Here is a 19,425-nt window from a genome sequence, read left to right on the forward strand (position 1 = left end):
GCCACCATAAATATACTTTTATTTATTCACTCCACATAAAATGTAATAAATAAATCATATAATACAAAAATCAACTATTCACATTTCAACTTTTAACTATTTAAATTTTCAGCTTTTTCCTTTTACAAATTTAAAGTGAAACAACACAAAACCCTGCAAACCACAACACAATTAAATATAAATTAAAATATGAAAACAAAAATAACATGCATATTCTCTGTCATATGGGCCCGCATGAATAAACTTTCTGAATCCTTTATCATCTGCAACTGAAAATAGTTGTGGATGATTACTATACCTTTCTAATGTGACGTTGTTGTCCCTGGCTTTCTTTCTCTCCCTCTGGCTCTGTTCCTGTGCTACTGAGTGTAACTACCGCCCCTCCCCCCTCTGCCCAGCGTAAAGCACAAGGCTCGCGTGCTGAGTGAAGCAGAAAAAAAGTGCGAGAGAGAGGCTGAGAGAAAGAAAGAAAAAAAAAACCCCACGTGACGGCTCGCGATAAGGAGCCGGCTCGCGTCGTTCACGTCAAAGAGTCGGCTCTAAGAGCCATTTCGTTCGCGAACGACCCATCACTACAAGACGCTTTGCGCTGGGGTGAACCAATTGGATGAAAAGCTTCAGTGCTTCATGAAGCTTCATCTGCCCATCACTATACAAAAGTGGCATCAACCGCATAACCTAGTGTGTCTAACAGTTTAAAACTGCAGCCAGTGTATAGGGTACCCCAGCTTACCTGTCCAGCCTCCCACCACACACAATACAAAGAAGCCTTCACACAAATGTTTGTCATAAAGCAGACGCCAGCAGCCACCAGCTGGCCAGGGAGCTGGTCATTTGTAGTGATCCCTGGAGAGTGATTGGCCAACTGTGCCAAGACCAGCCAATAGATACATGCCAATCAACTTTGAAATGGCCAATAGGTGGAGGCTTGACACCTGAAAGATAAAAAGAACACAAAAGCAAAGCCACATCTCTTGGCACGTAACACCCATCTTTGCTCTGGAGTATAAGTGATTCGTCACCTGGAGACTATGAGCTACCATACAATCTATGCAATAGGCAATATAATATCTCAGCCTCAATCACAGTGGTGGGCTGACAAGCATCACCATCCCAATGCTGTGCTACTAGTGTGGTTAAAACTAGTGAAAATTGCTACAGTCTTGGACACGCATAGCGTATTCCCTTAAAACTGACATTGTAGGTTAAGGACAACCTGTCATTCATAGAATAGACCTAATTAATTTCAAACAGAATGGAAAAGCTTCAGTGACTCCTACTCCACATGAACAGTTACTGTTCTGACAGGGTTATTCTAACAATGTGAGTCAAACTCAATTGGCCCGAAGCTTAATTTTCACCATAAAACAGGTTGAAGCACGAGTGTTATCACACACCAACACCGAGCTCAGACTTTGAACTGCTGACGTACATCAGCAGCAGAACTTTGGAGAAGAAGAATAATTTATAACACAGGAGGGAACATAATGATGTCGAAAAGTCAAATGGGAGCACAAAGACAGAGAGGGAACTGCATCATATCTCCCCTCAGGCAGAAGAAGAAGAAGAAGATGTGGTCCCTCAGTCCCCAGGCATTCCAGTGTTGGTCCCCCAACTGTGCCCTCATCAGGCTAGGGATCAATCCCTGCCTGACTGACTCTGCTCCCGTGCTCCGGACTCTTCATTAGACCCGGCCTGCTAGAGTGGAAGCTCTAATTGACAAGGGCCACTGAGAGCCAGCATCCCCGTCTGCCACCCTCTCAGAGAAAGGGTCGCCAGGCATCAGCCGCTCACACTAATCTTTCCCATTATCCTCTGCTCTACTGTGGGAGCAGAAAACAGCCTGCCTGTCGAACGTGTGGATGCTACATTCTGGTGCGTTTCTGTTTGTGTGTGAGTGTCTGTAAGCTTTGTTTGAGCTCTTTGGCTAATGGGAGCACAGGTCTGATTAGATCATGTGAAAAACAGATCCCATCTACGACACTTGTTTACAGCCTACTCTTGGTTGAGACTATTGTGTGAAAAGGTTAGTAATTTTTCTGCTTTGGAGGATGTTTTTCATGTGAACTTGCTTTGCAAGATAGGACTGCACGTACTGTTTTGTGAACAACTCCGACCCCATGATTAAGAGCTTGTATAATTGAGAGGCAGGTAAAAAACCCAAACTCCCATTTATCTCTTATATCTGTCCCCATATTGGACTCAGTACTGAGAAAGGGCTTATTTTGTATTTGCTGCTCCCATTTTTACCGCTCAGAGGTCTCATAATCATTATGATTCAAAATTTTAATTTATGAATTAAAGCAATTTGCAGCATGGCAAGACTAATTTGAATGGTCAATTACAGTCTTTGATTTGCCAATGAGAAACTAAACAGTGGTGCGAGGGCTCTATCTGGCAAGGGTGCAACTGATAGACAGAAAAGGGGTACTTGGGTCCTGGAAGGTCAGGGCAGAACTCGAAAGAGATGCTGACAAAGAGATTATTAGCAATGTAAATGAGTTTAAAATGTTCCTTCACCATTAATCTTTTTTTATAACTAGGACTATATCAGTAAGATAAAGACACACCAGTGTGGATAAGGTGAGTACTTTGTTGTTTCGTTTCAAAGCTATAACATTGGGCTTCCCTATTTCAGAACACATGTATTAACAGACCTCTCTGTGTTGAATCATATCTGTTATTAACCTCTGTCTCTCTTCCACAGCATGTCTTTTATCCTGTCTTCCTTCTCTCACCCCAACCGGTCGCAGCAGATGGCCGCCCCTCCCTGAGCCTGGTTCTGCCGGAGGTTTCTTCCTGTTAAAAGGGAGTTTTTCCTTCCCACTGTCGCCAAAGTGCTTGCTCATAGGGGGTCATATGATTGTTGGGTTTTTCTCTGTATCTATGAAGCGCCTTGAGGCGACTTTTGTTGTGATTTGGCGCTATATAAATAAAATTGAATTGAATTGAATTGAATGATGTCCACAAGGGGGCAGTGTAGCCTTGTTGCTTCACAGCTCACCTGGGATCTTTTTTGTGTGCCTTTTGCTTATTCTTCGTGCCATTGTGTCTAGTTTCCTCCCACAGTCCAAATATGTGCAGATTAATTGGTGGCTCTCTAGTGTTTGTAGGTATAAATGAGCTGCTGTCTGTTTCTCTGTCTCAGCCCTGTGGATGATGTCGCAAGCCCATTGCCGGTCCCTACCACAGTGTTCCCTTCCTCTGTTTTTTAATATCAGCTTTATAGAGTCAAGCCCCCTCCTCCATCCTAGTTGCACAGTTGTCTCTACAGGCAAGCTAACGAACTAGAAACTATTTTAGGCTGTGCTTAAGGATAGAGCTGTATTTAACATGCTCACAGTCACAATGATAGTGGTTCAGTGAAGGCTGATTATAATGTTATGGACAAAATAAAAGTGGACCTATGATGCAGCTGGACCTCAGAGCAGCTCTACAGTTCATCTTCTGCCTAAAAGAAGCCATTTTAGTAGCTTCCTTCCTGGTCAATAGTGAATGGGCATTTAATTAATTATTGAAATGTGTATTTAGTAATTAATTCCAATTGTAATTAATTAATAAAAAAATAATTATTATTTAATGGTTTATTTAATTCATTTATTTTGTCACTCCTGGCTCTCCATACTGGCTATCCAGACCTGTGAACTTTTAAATGAAATGAATGAACTTATACATAAAAAGAAATCTGTAACAGCTAAGTAGGTCTCCCTAGTTTGAGACCAAAAACAAAACTGTTTCTTACAGAACATGACTGGAAATCCTAACATCCAGCACCATGACCACAGGAAAAAAATCTCCCCGTTACAGCCTCCTTCACCTCAGAAACTCCGCTTCTTTCTTTTTTTCTGTTCATCTCACACATGGACCTATTTTTCCTGCGAACATGGGATTCCTGGTCATTCTTTGGTAAGAAACTTAGTTATGTTTGTGGTGTGGTGTAGTTATGTATGTTGTAAACTGTTTGTTCTTGGGAAAGGAGACTATATTTCTGTCATCGTCTGTGTGAGTGGTGAGTTTCCACAGCTTTACTCACCTGGAGCTAATTGAGGCAATCAAGTTGGGGAGATTTAAGCGCTACGCTGATGAGAAAATGTCTCTTCTCTGCCTACTTGATGATACTCCACGGTGCAGAATTAACACACACCTTCATACCTGCTCTCTGGAAATCCCTCTGTGTCTCACCTGCCTGCCCTCCTGCCCTTTCACCACCTCGAAACCAACAGAACTCAGGTCAGCTGTCTCACACTCTCGAATTCTCCTGGAGTCACGCCGCCTCTCCCTCCAGCCTCTATCACTCCTCCTGCAAGTAAGCTGGGAAAAACTGTCATACTCACACCTCCACAGGACAAGACTCAGCTGTCCATCTGCATCTTAAGGATAAAGGACACTCTTTCGAGGATGTCAATGTTCACATTTTGGACAGAGAGGACAGATGGTTTGAAAGAGGAGTGAAAGAAGCCATCTATGTCCACTGTGAGCGACCATCTTTGAACAGAGGCGGTGGTTTACGACACCAACTCTCTGCCATCTATAATCCAGTTTTGAGTTCCCTCCCCAGACGCCCTAACGCCCACTCACATCCTGGGCCATTCTGACCTCAGGAATTCGCATGATAAGGTGGGGCCAGGTTTCACAATGAACTCACCCGAAACTCTGGCTGATTGGGACCCACACCCAGTTTCACACCGATTAGAGGGTCATCAGGGGGTCCTTTTGTCCCTCTGTGGGGGGATTCTCCCACTAGGTTTATATCTGGGACTCTCCACCATTTGACCTTAGAACTGAAGAAGCTTCTCGGATGAGAGGTGAAACGTCTTCAAGTAACTTAAAGAAGTCCAGACTCTTTTCTTTGCAAGCTCCTTTGACTACGATGACCTGGATGACTGAGAACCTTCACAGACATATTGTCATACTCACCTTCTCCATAATCCACGAACTCCAAACTAACCCTTGGCTCTCATTCTAACTCTGTTCTCCTCTCTCCCCAGTGGGACTATTACATACCAGCCACGCTCCAGTTGCCCTCACGGCCCTGTTTCCTCACAACCAGGTTATCACGCCACGTCAGCCAAGCCACTGTGTATTTTGCCATTGCCAAGTGTTACCCTTGTATTAGTTAAATAAAACTTGTTAAAATGTTCTCTCTGCCTCTGCTATGGGTTACTGCGCTTGGGTTCAGTTTAACTTACTGGCCTCCAGCCCCCTTTGACAATTACAGTGGAAAAAAATAACGCTGATCATGACAGCTGATCGTGCCACTCGGTATGCCTGGCCAGAGGAGGAAAAATCAGAGGTTCTGACTCCAGCTTGTATGTCAGGTAAACAACCTGTCACTTGACTCAGCTCTCCTCCACACAGTCCTCATTCATAAATCCAGAAATTTAATTTCTCCACGTTATGGTTGTTTCTGCTTTCAGGTCAAAAATGTAGATGACAAAAAGATGATGGAACTATGTTAGCCAATGACCCATGGTTATTTGGGGACCAATACATGTTGACAGGAAAGAAGCAATCATAAAGTATGTGTACTCATTACTGAAATGCCAAAAAATATTTGGCATGTCTTCATTCAGAATGAATTCAAGTATTATCTCCTCCCTGTCTATTAGTGCCCTCACGTTTCATGCACTGGTGCGGCAGATCCCAGTACTCAACCAAGTATGAGAGGGACTAAAGCTCTGTGGTTTAGATGAGCTGTGGGCACACCCTCACCAGATGTGCCAGCAGCTCTTTGTACCCGTACATTTAAAGGACGGTAAGTAAAGTTGTAAAGGAGGCTCACACTGGTTCCAAAAATATATATATTTTTAGTTATGGTATCTGTTTCTTGTGGACTAAAGAACCCCACGTTCTGTAAATATACAATAAACCATAAATGCAAATTTGCATTGTGCAAAAATTACTGCATTAGTGACTTTGGTATCTGTATAGTTACTTTTATCATAAAGGCATTTTGTATAATTATTTAACAGATTTGTTTTTTTCCAGGTGGATGCAGACTTCCTTGTTTGCGCTGCCACCTGACTTCAGTGAGGAAGCCCCATCAGAAGACAGTGAGAGATGCGTATCATCAGTTTTCTTCAGGATTTCTATTAAAAATTAAAAAGATAATGATTACATTGCATAAATATCCACCTTCTCTGGAAGTACTGGAGTCAGGATCTGAGAATGAAAATGGGAGCCTGTAGGTAGCACCATCATAGCAGCTGGTGATTCTGTAGGAGATGGAATGGTGTTCTCGTTCTTACTCTACTGCACTTGGATAAAAGGTGTCATCAGCTCCACTGAGTGAAACAATCCCCTGACTTGCAATGTGAGGAAACTACATGGACCAGGTCATGGTATAGGGAGAGGATTAGATTGATCATGGAGTCCAAAAGGGTGCAGCTCAAAGGACTGTTCCTCAAGTTTGTGGTGACCATTTGACGTACACTGACTGGACTCACCAGCTCAGCTACGAGAAAACAAAAGTTCATCTATGTCAATAATGACATCAAACAAATTAAGGATTTAAATGTCAAAACATGACTTTATATCATATCCTATTTCTACAAGCAGACAATGAGAGACCCACAGCACAACTCATTATTTATGAAAGGCTTAACACTTAACACTGAGGAATTTTGCACTGTAAATGGCTCAGTTGTGTGCTTTAAACCAAAGATCACACCAGCAACTTCAAATTCGAATCCAGACTCTGCTTGTTAGCATGTTGCAAACGTTAAAAAGGTCCTGCTGATAGACAGCATTTGCAACGTTACCATTTTAGCCACATGTAAATTATAAATTTACAGAGTGCAATTGCCGAGGCTGAATGGCCTTTGTACAAATGCACACACTTCTTAGCAGTACAGAGGTAGGAGCACAAGCTAATTTGCATTGCTTTGGGATTTCAGAAATGAGATTGCTAATCCAATAGCTAATATGATAGCTAATCCGTGAGCTAACAGGAAGTTGATTTTCAAATAAGGAGTGGAATCGCCATTTTAATCAAATCATTTTAATCGTTGTAGTCAAACCTTAAACACTGATCCATATGCGTAGGTTTATGGTACAAATTACTAATGGATATCTCAGTCTAAGAAGGCTATCCTGCCAGTTTTCATATCCTCCCTGGTGAATTTGATGATTTGATCCACCGAGTTAATGTGATCCGTGAATTGTGGTACGTCCTGATTTTTGATTTTCACCCAAGTGTCTTCCACATACCTGAACCAATGACTTGGTGGTTTTCCAGGATAGGATAACAAAGCCCTCTTTTTTTCCACTTCTTCCATGTACAAATTGGCCACATTGGGTTAAACTGGGGAACCCATGGCACACCCATGTTTCTGCCTGTAGAACTGACCCTTGTATGTGAAATACGTGGAATTAAGTCACAGTTCCAAAAGCAGCACTTAGTCAGTGCTGAGGTTGGTATAATCCTGTAACCTCTTATGAACTACCTCCAGTGTTTCATTGACTGGAACCCAAGTGAAGAGAGATGTAACATCGTACAAGTCCATTAGTCATCTGCCTCCATAATGACATCTCTCACCTTCTCAACAAAATCCAAGGTGTTCTGGATGTAGTGTTCAGAGCTGCCTACCAGCAAGTTGAGGATCAAAACCAGAAACTTTGAGATGTTATAGGTGACCATACCTATGATCATACTGACAATTTGTCTTAAAGGTGCACCCTGTTTATGTATCTTGGGTAAACAATACAGACTTGGTGTAGATTCCCCTGAGAATAGCCTGTGGTATTAGGTCCAATCAACGGCATTGTCTTGTTCTAACTGCTTCATGCAATCTATCACCCTCTTCCTGTAACCACTTCCAGGGTTTCTTTTCAGAGGCTCATAAGTATTTTTGTTACTGACCAGTGACAAAAAATTTTTGATAGTCTTTCTGGATTAGCAAAACTGTGCACATATCCTTTTCTGCCGGAAGGATGATAAGGTTGTCATTACTAAGTGATGTGAGTGCCTTCCTCTCCATGGTCATGTTGGATGCTGGGGCCTTTGCATTGCTGAGACAGGCTGAAACTTTTGTCCGTAGTTGATCTGCTTCCACATCTGTAATGTTGTTATTTCGAATTGCTATTTCTGTGGCTGTGATCAGTTCCACTAGCAGGACTTGTCTCAGCGTCACAGCAAAGTTCAACTTTTTTGCGAGCATGTGTTGTGTTTTTCTCTGCTTGGGTGAGTTGTCTGTCAGACCAATCTTTCACCCACTTGTCCACATCCTCGGTGTGGCATCCTTCTTACTTCTGGCCAATGAGGACACTCTTTGTATTTTGCTGTGGTTTCTGACGCACAACAAGTAAGTCAAACTTCCTTTGTTCCCTGGTCTTAGACTTCTCATGCTGTGCTAGACGAGCCTTCTCAGCGAATTTAAACAACTTTTTAAGAGTATTGTCATCTATAAGCATTGTAAGTCTCTGTCGGATCTTTTACCGATGGTAAAAATTTGTCTCACCTTTTCACTGAACAGCTGCATTGTGCAAATGTACTGTTTATAATATTGGTGAAACCTGCAGTCAGCTAAGACTGAAGAAGTCACTTGGATGAGTGAGAAAACGTTTCTCCCATTGAAAATGCGACGTCCAGATGAATAGAATCAACCTTTTGGGAATTACCTACCTGGAGGATTGAGCATGCACCAAGACTTAATCTAGAAATGTTTTCATAAATGATTTTAAAAATGTACTTGTAAATGAATTTACAAATGCATAATTTATTGTAAAATTTATTATTCAAGCACAGAATTCTTTATTTTGATGCATGTGGCTCTTATAGTCCTCCATAGGGTGCGAGTAATGCCTTGCAGAATAATCTCTGTCTGTGCAGAAAGGTCTCTGGAGTTACACTGATGTGCATTAGCCCCCATTTAAATAATTAAATATATAATTACTTAATTGTGTCCTTAATTAAATAAAATTTGAAATGCATAATTTATTAAATGTTTTAAATGAAATGAATAGGCATTTAATTATTGAAATATTCATTTAAGTAATTCCAATTTTAATATTGAATGAATATTATTCATTCATTATTAATTATTTAATGGAGTATTTCATTCATTTATTTTGTCACTCCTGGCCCTCCATACATTTGGGCCTTTGGTCAAATTTATTATCAACACTACTTTGAACTTATTACCCTTTAAGTTGTTTGGTTGTTGTTTTAATCTAATGGTGGTGCCTTATTAGCCATAAATACATACTTACACGAAAATCAATGTGCTAAATTTAATGGCAGTCCGTCCAATGGGGGATGACTGATATTTTAGTCTGACCTACACACGACAACCTGCTGACAGAGACAGAAGAAATGTCTCAGATCAAGCACTGATTTTGGATGGATGGCTGGAGCCATAAAGCTATACGTTAATTTACATTTCAAAAGGTCACTTTGAGGCCAACATGAGGATGATGGAGGTCAAACCCTGTCTGGATATCTGCACTGTAGCCATTTCTCCAGCATGACCTGTAACGCAAACTCCTGGATCATCTGAAAAGTAGCAAAAATTAGAAAATTTGATGAATGAATTCAGACTTCCAGCAGAGTCTGATCTGAAGTGGAAGTGAAGTGCAACTCACTGATATTAATCTGCTGCCTGATTAAATAACATCTCCAACACCAAAGATGGATACAGATTCTTGTTTTATCTGAGACAGTCTGCATGGTGTTTGACACAGACCATTACTACATGATGTATTCATTGTGTTGTATTTATATTTTAATCTGACATTGCACACACAAAGCCACATACAAAAAGAGAAAACACGACAGCTGTCTTATGTTTCATTTTCCTCTGCTCTGTTTTCATTTATGCCACATTAAATCAGATCAATTTTATCCCTCCACCAAAGGATTTTTTTTCTTTTTATATATTCCTCCATGTTGACTTGAGTGACAAACTATTCGGTGACATTCAAAGATGGAATCTAAATCCATCAGGTGAATCATACAAACAATATACATATGATATATTGTCCAAAAGACTCAAATGGTTAATGTTCCCCTACAAATTAAAAGTGTGATTCACCATTTGCAAAATGAAACAACTATTTAAGTTCTTTTTTAAATTCACTTGCTTATTGTTGGTGTGAATCGACAACAGGCTGAAATGGTAAAGTAAGTAAAGAATAATGCATTCAAAAAGCCGATGTGATGAGATCTCTTTCTAGAATTAGTTAAAAGTTGCCAGCAGACTGAAGCTTGTACCTATATCTTATGGCAAAAAAGATGTGGTGCAACAGCAATATTTTTTTTAAATTACAAAGTAATTTTTTTAAATTTAAAACTATAAAATACTCCAAAAATGAGAAGGGAAAAGAGCCTCATACCTACTGGCTCCTTATTCCTCTTCCTTCCACTCTGACTAGGCAAAATGCCACCAGGAATCTTTCTTCAATTAATTTTTGAGCTGGTCATGCAGGTTGTATCATCACCTGCAACTGCTTACAGCTCAATACTGAAGATGAGTTTTTCTTTAATCTAAAATAGCTTAACAGCAAGGAAAATACAGCACGGAAAGATTAGCTCTAAGACATTAGCGGCTGTCACCAGCATATCTGCTTCAACATTGCCATCTAGTGGAAAAACTACCAGCATCGAAAAGGACCATAAACCAACAGTTAATCAATGACTGTGCTTCAAACATGAACATTGTTTCTGTAACTGAATGAAGGATCTGTCGGAATATATGAAATGTGCAGAAACACTGATTGAAGATGTATTGAAAGATGATGATCAAGGGACATTCACAGTTTATTATAAATAGAAGAATAGATATCAAATGTAAATATACTGCACATACTTTGCATATGATAGCTGCCTTTAGAGTTTACCCTTACATCATACATTTAATAGTTTAAAACTCATAAAAGTGGCTGCTGTACATTTACTAAATGCCATGATTACAGTATATTCAACACCTATTAGGTCTAAAATCAAAGCCACAAATTAAAAGAATATTTTTTAACAATAATGTTGGTGATACAGTATTAAGTTTCCATAGCTACCAAGGCCATGAGACAGAAACCTCACACTTATTATCCAGAAATGAAATGCTTCTAGCAGCACATCATGCTGTCCTCCAAGCTGGTGAGAACTGAAAGATTGAAGTCATGTTGAAACAGGTTTTATGTGAATTTGCTTTTGCTCTGGAACAAGACCTTATGAAATTTCATTTGTCAGATTTATAGGTTCAGTCTGCTGGCATGTGAATGGTAAGATTCGCAGAATAAAGATGTTATTCTGTTGATCATGGAAGTGCTAAAAAAAAGGAGACTTGAGAATGGTTAGTGGTCATTGATAGATAACTGGCAAAGGTTAACAGCCTTTGTGTCTGTCAGTTATAAAGGTTAAGTCACACTCAGCAGTGTTCTCAATGAAAGCCACTATTAGGGATAAAGAGAAGTAGTCATTATCGAGGACATCTCAATAGGGATTCTCAGTAAAAAAGAGCTATTCATTTCTCCCCATTCATACTTTCTCAGCCAATCTTAATTAAAGCCACCATAATGCTGCTATTTCACTAGACCATGGGTCCTCAAAGTGCATCCTGTGAACCAATGACAGCCATTTGGAAATGTTTTGTGAGGCCCGCAGGCGTGACATGAAAAAATGCACTACTGTACATTTAGTTCACCCACAGTTTATGTCATAGTAATAACGAGAGTAATAGCCTGTCCCATATTTAGTGCAATGATAAAGTATTTATTCCCTTTCTGATTTCTTCGTTTTTTGCATATTTGTCACAGTTTAATTCACTTCACACTTCAGTTTTTTGGATCATCAATAGGTGTTAGGAGATCATAATATTAGGTAAAGAAAACAATAGCCACTTTGGGTTTATGTTTGTCTAGTTTTAACATTTATTTGATATTAATTTGATAAACATGTAAGTCTGACAAATGTGCAAATAAGTTTTAGTCAGTCTGTATACTTTACAAATAAAGGCTTTACAAACACAACACTTTACAAGTTGCTCTACTGATACCGTCAGTGATGAATTTGAATGACAAGTGGGGATAACAAATACAGAGTCCCACGTGAATAGGAGAAAATGACACAACAAATTGTTTTGGGATAAACCAATGACATACTTAAAGAAATGTTAGCACTGCTAATTTCTTATTAATAGCAATAACCTTGTTTACAAGATCACCAGTTCTGTTTTTGTTCCTGTCACAGCTCACTTCAAAGACAGCAAGAAGAAAGTGGGAGAGTTACCAACTATGAAAAATGGAAGTAATGATGTGCATTTTGCAGTGTAAATGAAAAGCCAGAAAAAGTAAAACACATGCTGTAATGAAGGCTAAAAGAGCAGGACTCTCCCCTCAGATAATCAGAGACAGTCTGCAGGTGCTGGGAGGTTTATAGGCCAGGGCCCACTAGGCCCAGACGTTGTTCATATGACCTAAACAGCAGCTGCATGACATAGATCTGCACATTCTTGAAGAAAACAGAGACCCCTAGTGCTCAAGTGCCTAGGGGTCAACACATTGCTCCTCAGTGAACAATCCAGCAGATGAGTGAAGAAAGCAAAATATTCAAAGTTTTGTTATTTTAGCTAAGAAAATATATTTTTTTCTCCCTAATTTATGACTATGTATAGCACAGTCTAATTTTTGCTTTCACAAAGTAATCACCATGGCTTTAGTGTTTCAGTGGTTTACTTTAGTGTGTCAGTGGTTTACTGAAAATCCCCAACAGTCAAATAACCCCTATGAACAAGATATTGGCGACAGTGAGAAGGACAAACTCTGACACACTGTGGAAGTAAGCCAGAAATGAATAATAACAAAGATTAAATGGAAAGTGGTGAAAATAAGTCAGCGAAGAAGACACTAGGTCCATCATGGAAAGCCTCCAGCTGTTTATCATGGGGGTTTCCCATGTTGTGGTACTTGATGGGCTGTCAGTACTTCCGCTTGAGCATTTTTGATCAACTGAAGGCTTTCAGGGAGTTTTTATGACAGCCTGACAGTAATGGGTTACAATAGTAATAGACTGGAAGCAATAAATGCATGAACTAGTTTTTAAGCATCACTTTGAGACAGGATATTTCTAATTTTAGAGATATTGCACAAATACAAGAAAGCAGTCATATTTGTTTAATAAAGACACTGATGGTCATACCCTGGTCAAAAATGGTTTCAAGATTCCTCACAGTGTTGAGGAATACTGGAGGCCAAAGGCAATGCCATTCAGAGTAAGTATCTGGTTAGACACCATGTTTCTAAGATTTTTAATCAGAGGTCACCTAGACCCATTATGCCAGTTTAAGTATGTTGTACTTTCGAATGATACTGCCTAAGGAAAACATGTATAATGTAAATAGAATTGGTCCTTGTACAAAACCCTGTGGAACTCCATAATAAACCTTTGTGTGTGAAGAAGAGTCCCCATGACCAAACTGGAGTCTATTAGACATATATGATTCAAACCACTGCAGCACAATACCTGTAATGCTTACAGTTCATTCTAATCTTTGGCGTAACATATTGTGGTCAGCGGTATAGAATGCTGCACTGAGATCTAGAGAGAAAAGTACAGAATGAGTGTGCCCTTAGACACTATACGAAGCTCATTTGCTACCTTAACAAGTGCTCATCGGGAACTTGTTCTTGTTTTTAATATGACTGTGAAAACATTACTCTATTTTCAGTATTTTATTGCTGTCATTTTATTACACTTATCTGAAAGACAAACTAAGATAATACAAAATTACTTTATTGTCACTGCATGATGTACAGATTACAGTGAAGTTACGGTGCATTGCCTGAAACGGCCTCACAGATGCACCACAAGCATAGGCAATTGTAGAATTACATAAAAGAGTGTATTGCATGGGCTAGAGCTAATAAATAAATCATAGTGCTAAATATAAACCTGCACAATTGCATGGCCTGTCTATAAAGTGGGTGAGTTCAATCCTGGGTTCAGTGTGGTAATAGCTTTGAGGTATGTACTTACCATTATTCTTGTGGTTTGTATCTCTGTAGACCTGTATCTTTGAGAGGAATGTTCAAACAGTTTGTGCGCTGACTGGTATGAGTGTACACCTACACCTCGGAGGATGTAGGTGTCTTGCAAAGTAGGGAGATGTGTGTACGGTATTTTCTCTGTGGTTCTTATGTGTCTTTGCAGAGCCTCATAACAGCTACTGTTGCCATCCCACACAAGCACCTTGTAAGTCACGAACAGAACAGTAATGATACATATGATATGAGCTATTTACATTGAATTATCTTCATAGAAAGAAATGTTTTTGTTTTTGCAGCTTCCCGTACTCAATTTAACAGACATATTTTCCAACTCATAATAACTCAGAATGAGTCATCATGAATACCCTGGTTTAAGATGCGCTGTTAATCACTGAATGAACCACAGGACTGCAACAACATGGTATAGTTCTCACTCCTGTCAGACAGTGATATGCATATTTCACTACACCTACTTTTTGGGGTAACTTTGTTTCAGATCTAGCTTTTGTTAGCTATAATAACCTTGTAACCCTAAGTGTGCTGTAGATGACGCTTTTGAGTAACAAGAAAACAACAACCAAGAGTGGCGTTTCGCTTGCTTGTAGCAAAACACGGGGCTCTAATGGACTTGTTCCCACAAGCTTTTTGTAACAATATAATGTGTCAGTTTTCAAACATGCGAGTGAGTCATCTTTACTAACACAGTTTTCTGTTTTCTTTCCCGCTGGGTTACGTATTACGCCATGACGTCAGCCGGGAGAGGGCGGGCGCGCCGAGGGGTGGAGGGCACTCGGAGTAGGGGTGTTGCTCGTTGAACGTCAGCTCCAACAGTTTGCGACCACCCATGTAAGTGTGAAATATATTTTTAGTCGAGTTTTTTGGGGTTGTTTTACGGTCAGTTTGTGCGTGTCTGTGATGCGTTTTTGGTCTCCGTAAGAGTGTCGGTGCGGAAATTGCCTCGTATTACCAGCTCTGTGTAAGGACACACTAACGGGACTGTCAACCTGAGTCCGTTAACACACTGCTGTCGCTTACTGACAGCACTACACCGTACACCGACACTGAACTAATATTTGAACGATTTTAGAAGCTTATTTTTACTTATTTACGCAACAAACTTTGTCTCTGCGTTAAATGTTGCTCAACTCGGAATTTTTCGACTTATCTTTCGTAATGATCGCTATATATTTCATCTCCGTGATTTCTTCATTAGTGTTTGTATGTGAGTGTTATTTGTTTTTGTTTTGTTTTTTGAAGGGAGGCAGTCAATAAGAATATAATTAAATATGTGGGATACTGTAGTTTTGTACAGTAGGTTTGTCTTGTGTAGCAGGAAATAAGCAGCGTAACAGAGTTAAAAATTTCCACCTGCCATTATGGTAACATCGTATCTTTTGCTTTATTGCTCGTAAAGTTGATGGTAGGATCTTAATTCCAGTTAATTAACTTTTAATTTATTATCCAGCTGTCATATTAATGCACCTCTGTGCCTTGAGATATTAGCCAGGACCTCTCACTTGATCAAATTTCAGTCACCTTTTCTCTAATGCAGACTGATGTCCTAAAGACGTTTCATGGTCTGATAAGGATGGATATCTGTAGACTCATTAAGTCTGAAGCCTAGTATTCTTTGCAGAGGTGCATTCCCCCCCCCCCCCGCAGCCTATTATTATCAGTGTCTAGGAGACAGACAGAGACCCCCATACACACGCACTGCACAGGCGTATACTCAGGCAGGGAGAAGCAGTGATGTGCCAAGGAAGCGTTTAGAGGATTACAGTTTCCATCTCACTTTTTGTGTTCTTTGTTGAAGACCCGTGGGGCTGATGTAGCAGGTCCTCATCTCCTCTGCAGTGAAGGAAGACCACTCCGGTGTCATTATAATGGACTGACAGGTTTGTTTTCAAACATTTCTCATTTATACTGATAGGTGAATCTGTCTCTGCAGGGATGTAGAGGGTTGGAACGGTTTGGTGTGACATGATGTATCCCACTATCTGTTCAGCTTACTCTGCTAAATGGCTGAGAGCTTGGCTGCCCCTTCAGGGCACTGCTAACACAGCCATTCATGTCTCACTCGGATGGTCAGACCACCACGATGACGTTGCCCTCCTCCTCCTCCTGTTCCTGCTTCACTCACATTGCGCCTTCCCTGTTGGGAGCTTAGAATTTAGAGTTATTTTATGAGTTTAACATGTTTGTATTGCTTTTTTGTTTATGTGTGAGTGCGTGTGTCTTTGTGTTTATTTTTTATAATGCTTACACAATACAGCTCCTTGCCTTCTATAGATGTAAATCCTGCCTCCTCTGATCTTAGCACAGTTTAGTGTAACACCTCAGCTTAGGATGTGGTGTAGATGTGCCTATACTAGATCAGGTCACAAGATTAACACAGGCTGCTTTATTCTTGTCTGGCTGTCACAGGGGTTTATTAATTGGCTATGCATGCAGGAAGGCTGCATTTCCTACAGCAAAGCTGCAGACGCTGGATCAGAAAGATAAAATGAATCGGATTGTTGTAAATGAGTTATGCATGAGTGCTGTAAAGAAGAGATTTTTCTGATAGAAAAAATAAGAGGCTTTTTTGCTGTCTTGCTTTTGGTGTTGATACACTGGTGTGTAACGTCCCGTCATTTAAAAAAAAGTTTCCTTGAATGTATATGGTTCTAACTCAAATTGGATGCGATCGATAACTTAGCAAGATCAATAACTAAAATAACTTCCTGTTATATTTTAGTTATTGTTCTACATGACAGTAATACATCCACAACTGTCCCTTATTTCAGTGTCATTTGTTTCTAGTTTCAGTATTGCTGTGACTGTTCTTCTGCTAAGGATTGCTCAGTCAAAAAGATAACAAAAGACATCGTGTGATTTTTGTTGTAGAGTGAAGTATCTCCACAAGTGTTTAAAACATCTTGTGTTTTAAATGCCTTTACTAATAAAAGACCAAAAAAGCATATTTTAATGGTAGTCTTCAGGACTAGTTCTCCAGCCTTCTTGGATGGCATTCAAAGCTCTTTGGATGTTGGCTGCCTTTTATTCTAATCTCTGTCACGGCTATTTCACAATGCTTCAATAATGTTAAGGTCTGGGCTTGTGGGAGGCCAATCCATGACTGAAGTTTTCATTATGTGTGTGTGTGTGTGTGTTTTTTTTTTAAGCCAGGTATGTGTTTACTCCATTGGCAGTGTGTTTGATATCATTGTCATGCTGATAAATAATTCTGTTGCTAATGAGATGCTTTCCATATGGCATTGCACCGTACAACACTTTTCTGTATTCATAGTATCATCAATTTTAACAAAATCTCCAGCACCACTGACTGAAATGGAGTCCCAAACCATGGCAGAGACTCCACCATGTTTACAGATGGTTGATTGGCAGCTAACCCTCTCTCATGAATGTCTATAATAACAATGACATTTTAAAAGAAAATTAAAAATTTGGATTCATCTCTCCATAAGACCTGTTGCCACTGATTTTCAGCCCAGGTGTTGTGTAATCTGGCATGCCCTAGCCTTTTCTCCCTGCTTCTCTTCCTTAAGAATGGCCTCTTGACAGCCACCCTCCCACTGACCCTTTCTGATGAGCCATTGGTCATCAGTTGATGGATCAACTGAAGGACCAGATGTATCTCCCAGGTCCTGTGTCAAGTCTTTTCTGGATTTTTTTTCTTATTTCTTAAGGATGCGATTTTCAGATACTGTTTATCTGCTGTAGATAGTTTGGGCCTAAAAATCTGTCTTTTTGTCCTCCACTTATCCAGTTTCCTCAAGTGTTTTAGGGACATGGCACACAAAATGCAGAAATATGTGTAAGTTTTAAGCTAATAGCTGTTTGGAATAATCTTGGCATTGTTAGTAGATGCAACTGAAAAAACAAGAACACAATTGGTGTTTTTACAACAAGCTCCTAACAAAATTCTCAAAGATACAATTTTGGCTCTTTTTTTAAGTTGTCTGTTATGTGTAGGCACAACACTGGTGTGGCTTATGAGTTAAGTGCTTTTTTAATGTGTAAATGATTCACAGATTAGTGTCAAGTAGCTTAACAAACAAAAACAAAGTCATTCAGGTATGAAGACTGGACTGAAAATTAGTAAAAAGCAGCCAATGTCCAAAGAAAAACTCTAAACAGCTGTCAGAAATCCTGGAGAACTGTTGCTCAAGACCACTTTAAAAATTTGCTTTTTTTTTGCACTTTAAAGAGTCTGCCTTTTTGGAAGTAAAGTAAAAAAAAAAAAGAAGAGTGGTGGCTCAAGTCTTCCACAGTACTGTACATCCTTTGTAGAAAAAATATTTTTAAGTCTGTGTTTTACAGTTTCCGGGTTGTTTCCAATGTGTAAAAATAGTTAATAGTAAAAGTGTGACTAACTTCACGATTGTAGCTCAGTGCTACTATTATATGACTCATCTGTTCATAACAACCCATCGGCTAATGTAGTTAATGTTATGTTGGCGCATCCTGGTGTTATTTGTGGTCAAAACAGTCATACATGAAATAACTTTATGATCATGTTAAACATTGTTGTAATGGCATCATACACAAGTAAAAATGTCTGATGCCACTGACAAGGGAACACAATGAAATGACACGTTCAATTTAAGTGGAAGTTTTTGGATAAATGACACAAGTCAACAAAACATAATATCTTTATCATTGTTTGTAGATATTTTTTATGTGAAAATTTTACATGCTGTAATTAAAAAAAATGCTACAGTGCTTGATTGAATATGCTACTTTTATTTTGGGTGTTCTCATTTTTTGTCCCAAATCAAATACATAAGTCCGTAAATTGACCCTACATGTATGAGTACAGCGTTAGCCCTGTGCTAAGGTTGTATCTAGCAGCTCATAAGTAACTGTATATATTGTACATATAGCACTTATGTAGTTACGCAATGCCAACATTCAAATTCAAATTTCATTTGTCACAACAAGTTACACAGATGAGTTATGAATGGGTGCTTATGTGTTCTAGAATATTTGGCAACATTTACAATTAACTGAGCACAGAAAAAGAATTGGTGTCTGATTATTAATTGTTGCTCTCTGTTGCAGATGAATATGCTGTGCAGAAATAGTGACACACTTCAAACATAATCATTCAATTAGAAATGTGTATAGTACCATCGGCAAGCAGGGAAATGGTGAGCAATCATGCCTTTGTTGCTGAACCTGTGTCATTCAGCTGGTGAGGGCAGCAGGACAGAAGTGTGTATTGCAAGAGGGAAAAGGATGTATGCCAGGGCTGCAACTAACAACTCTATTGTTCCTTGATTAAACCTGATTAAAATTATACTTTTTTAAAAATTTATCAGTTGATCCATGCCACGATAGTGATTTCTTGATATGTCATCTTTTGTCTAAAATCACCAACAATATATTTTATTTGTAGTAAAAAGTGATTTAGACTGACTAAGTGTTTAATCAAGTAATCAA

The 19,425-nt window shown here is 39.4% G+C and overlaps 1 protein-coding gene across 8 annotated transcripts in view; it reads left to right on the forward strand.

Annotated features, from left to right (window-relative positions):
* Nucleotides 1-8,288: 8,288 nt before the first annotated feature.
* tmcc1a (transmembrane and coiled-coil domain family 1a) overlaps nt 8,289-19,425 on the forward strand; it is a 52,558-nt gene continuing 41,421 nt past the window's right edge. For 5 of the 8 annotated variants that reach the window (XM_087834452.1, XM_087834453.1, XM_087834450.1 and 2 more), the window contains exons 1-2: nt 14,585-14,826; nt 15,794-15,875. The gene's annotated coding sequence lies outside the window, so the exon portion shown is untranslated. Of the gene's footprint in view, nt 8,304-14,584; nt 14,827-15,793; nt 15,876-15,910; nt 19,134-19,425 lie in introns of those variants that run through there. The other 3 variants (XM_006796421.2, XM_087834451.1, XM_006796426.3) reach the window with 3 other exon arrangements.

The sequence above is a fragment of the Neolamprologus brichardi genome, chromosome 20, assembly GCF_056152115.1.
Source record: "Neolamprologus brichardi isolate AB-2024 chromosome 20, ASM5615211v1, whole genome shotgun sequence".
NCBI classification, from domain to species: domain Eukaryota; kingdom Metazoa; phylum Chordata; class Actinopteri; order Cichliformes; family Cichlidae; genus Neolamprologus; species Neolamprologus brichardi.